Consider the following 4,038-nt stretch of genomic DNA (forward strand, 5'->3'; position numbering starts at 1 on the left):
TGTTTTAATGATAAAAAATTAAAGACTAAGATGACGTCAATGGAGATACACTGTAAATTAATTTTAATTTTATACTATTATTCGATGGAAATATCAAAATGACTTTTATGTCTATTATTTTATGGAGTTTTTTTTTTTGTCTACAAGTTAGAAATTAAAAGAATATTTTGACTGACTTTAAATAATTTAAGAAAGTAACTTAAAATAATTTGATAGAATAATTTAATATTTTAAATTATACAATTGTACAGTCTAAATGTAAATGATGGTTTATTCAATAAAAAAAATATTATTTGTCTCTATCGTATCTTTGATTTTTAAAATAGTTGAATAATCCCGTAAAATAATGATTTTTTTTGTTGAATGTCGATGATAAACCGTTTATAATCATATCCAATAACAATATGACATTTTATGATTATAACTTTAATTGTTACTATGTATATTATTTTTAAAATATTAATTTTTGTTAACATTTATGATATTGAAAACTTATCAATAATTAATAAAATAATTATTTAATTTTATTTATTTAAATGTAAAACTTTAAATGACATTCAATTTACAATCCTATGAGTTTTTATTGGAGTTGACATAAAAGTGCTTCATTAACCTAAAAAATATCTTTAAAAGTTTATGAATTTAATTTATATTTATGTGTTAATGTTAGTGTGTAGTTTATATACAATGTTGACGCATCACATTAACTCATTCATGTAACTTCTGAAATAATTATAATTAAAATGAAATATTTTTATTAATTTAACTATTATAATTTATAAAATTAAAATATATTACTATACTAATGTTTCCTCAGCTGGTGGATCAATCCAACAGCAACAGAGAGATCGCGTGAAACAATGGCGTTGGGAAGTGATTTAATTCCTAAAATTGGCAGGTAATTGTCATATCTAAGTATAGTCTGACTAAGCTAAATAATCTTTAAAAAGAAAGAAAAAAAAAAGCCTTTGTAGACAAGGGCCTACCTAGCATGTTTCTACGCTTTTTATGTGTTCTAATCACCTAACAAAGAGCGTTAAGAAAACCACTTGTCCTTTTCTTCCATTTCCATTACCCGTTAGTTTCCCTTCGATTTTCATAGTCTAGTGAAGAGATATATTGCTTTCAAATTTTAATTTAACGTCCCTTCCTCATTTATATATACTATAACAAACAAAATTCTCTACCACAGAAAAAAAAAAACAAAGAAAACTCTTTTTTTTTCCAATGTTTTAACAAGCTAACCCAAAAGAAAAAGTTATCAAAAAAACAAACGCACCCTTTTAATAACAAAAAAATCCGCAGTCGGTTATAATTCTTTTTCGAACGTCATTACACTTTGAGATGGAATAAAGTTATACACATTGAACAGAAACAAAAATCAAAATCCATCCTTACAAATTTGTAGATAGAATATTTGTTAGGAAGGAAGAGACTAAAGACCCTTTTCTGATTAATAAATAATTTATACAAATCCCTGCGAAATTTGTCAAATTGACGGCACCTTTGTTGCAAGCAGAGCGTACATATGCGTCTGTCTAACCACAGCCATTACCTACGCGTCCATAAAGGGTACAAAATAAACGTCAAGATTAGGATATGAATATTTCGGAAAAACAACATTTAAAAAGAAATTATGTTAAAACGACTACAGCTATTATAAATCGAGATTTTACCCCACGAATAGGTTTACTAATTTTATAGAGATTACGGAATCCCCATCATTCATTATTTTTTACTGTAAAAAATCATTGGGAATTCTGAAATCAACGCGGACGGACGATGAACAAAAGTATCGAATGAAGCTCTTAATGTATCAGGGACTTAACCAAACCAGAATTTTTAAGCATGCGCATTTCTTATGCACCCTTTCAAATTGAGCACGACACGTGATTGATTCCACATATACAGCCAAATAGAACATCCTTAATGAATGACGAGAGCTTAGATGCGAGAAAGAATTGAAGTCCAAAAACATTTTTCACAAAACAATGACAGCAGATTTATTTATTACACGATCTTAAACTAAATTTCAGCATTTAACACTGCGTCACCTAATTCTAGTTATTGAAACGTCTTTTGATATAAGAACTTTACGCATTCGGAACGAATAACCAGCAGGACTAAAGAACTTAAGTGCAATACTATGGATGGACTCTATATTAATCACTTAACATAATTTTTTTAATATAAATTTACTGTAAAGGATTATGTAAAATAGTTTGTAATATCTAACTCAACTGACAAATATCAATATTGTCGGACTAAATATCACGTCCTAAGTTCAAATTCAGGATCTGATAGTTGTGTTAATCACTTTGTCTATAGAACAAAAATAAACAAAAAAAAAATATTATATAAAGTATATAGCTTGCGCGGCATGCTGTGATAGAAAAATATTACCAACAATATCTACAATACTGCATCTTTGTTATTTTCTTTCCAAAAAATACGCTTATTACATTACTGTGTTAAATTAGTTGTGCACGCTTATTACATCTTAGTTATTTTCGTTCTGAATAGAATGAAAGTAGTTGTGCACTAATACTCGCAATCAATGGAACATTAAAAATCTAGTACACTCTTATTTGCTAAGTTTTATTAAACTGGCTCTGTTATTTTTCACAGGGAAAGCCTCATCAATGATGTAAAGTAATTTTACCTAAATGGTACATAACATTTTACAGTAGTTGATTATTATTATCATCTTGTTGAATTTTCAGCTGTAATAACTTCCAACCAAAGCCATCATCAGGATTGATTGAAACATGAGCGCACATAATTCAATGTTTGCAACAAATCTGATTAAGTTCCTAACATTTTTAAAGCATTTTTATGAAAAGCAAACAAGTAATTTCCATGGGGCTGACTTTTCCTAAGGATAGGCACTAGTCTTGTTAACTTAAGTTAGCCTTTATATTGGGAGGTAAGAGGCTGAGACTAACCACGTGAATATTGTAGAAATGTACAAAGTGAGTGTGGTTAGGACTTTAAGCTTTCCGTCTGTAATTTCAAAATCGACATCAGTTGGAAAACTCATAAGGACTAGATTCACGGTTGCAATAAATTTCAGTGGGTATTAAGATCTTGGGGTTATAATTTTCACATTATTACACCTTTCAAATCCCTCAGTAGAATTTATAATTTGAGTTCTCAATATTGGAGTAATGATAATGACAAAGGAAATATAGAAAAATTAGTGGGAAGCCACAATGGACTGTGGTACCAAATTTGTTGGTTGGTTCGGTCAACCAATCTCTGGTTATGGTAAGATGGGAAGGTAGTAAACAATGGCAACTTAAAATATACAAATTTAATCACAGCAAGATATCTTCACATAATCTTTAGAAGCACATTTAAGATCCTTACATAGTGGAAAGTACACCTCAGTAATATCAGTTAAAGGGTGATGGATTTCCAACCCTAAAAACTACCTTCCGAAGAGAAAGAAAAAAGGAGAGATCACAGCCTAAAGCTAAAATAATGGGATACAAAACTTAGAAGCAAAAGCTATTATCATGCATGTGCAGTAGAGCTGAGTTCAAGAATCAATATGCCAAGGGTTTATGTCACAATACTGTTATCTATGAACAAATTCAACCAAGAAGGTAAACTACAGCCATTATAAAAACCAAGAGACAATATGACGTACATAAAAAGAAAATGAACAGCGCATGTGATAAAACTTAAAGCTTAACAAATTTAAATCAACCACAAATAGGATAATAAGATGATATGTAAAAGAATTTCTGACAGCACAAAATAAATAAGCAGAATGTGCACTTCAAATGGGTATTTGCTACACTACATTAGAACTATAATACAAGTATATTTGTATGAATACAAGAGGGGTTGGTACAGAATTAATGTTTTAAAATTTGAAACTCGGTCAGGTTTACCAAGGAAAGTAATGTAGAAATATTAATTTGGGAAAATTATATGTAAAAAGATGAAACCAAGGTATTTGGGAGAAGAATATCAATATGGTCAGAACTTCTATATGTTAAAAAATTCATCTTAGATAAGTGAATAGCAGGA

The 4,038-nt window shown here is 29.2% G+C and overlaps 1 protein-coding gene across 1 annotated transcript in view; it reads right to left on the minus strand.

Annotated features, from left to right (window-relative positions):
• Positions 1-1,281: 1,281 nt before the first annotated feature.
• LOC101500681 (flowering time control protein FPA) overlaps positions 1,282-4,038 on the minus strand; it is a 10,772-nt gene continuing 8,015 nt past the window's right edge. Inside the window, exon 6 of the mRNA XM_004507289.4 lies at positions 1,282-1,555. The gene's annotated coding sequence lies outside the window, so the exon portion shown is untranslated. The remainder of the gene's footprint in view (positions 1,556-4,038) is intronic.

This window comes from Cicer arietinum, chromosome 6 (genome assembly GCF_000331145.2).
Source record: "Cicer arietinum cultivar CDC Frontier isolate Library 1 chromosome 6, Cicar.CDCFrontier_v2.0, whole genome shotgun sequence".
Classification (NCBI taxonomy): Eukaryota; Viridiplantae; Streptophyta; class Magnoliopsida; order Fabales; family Fabaceae; genus Cicer; species Cicer arietinum.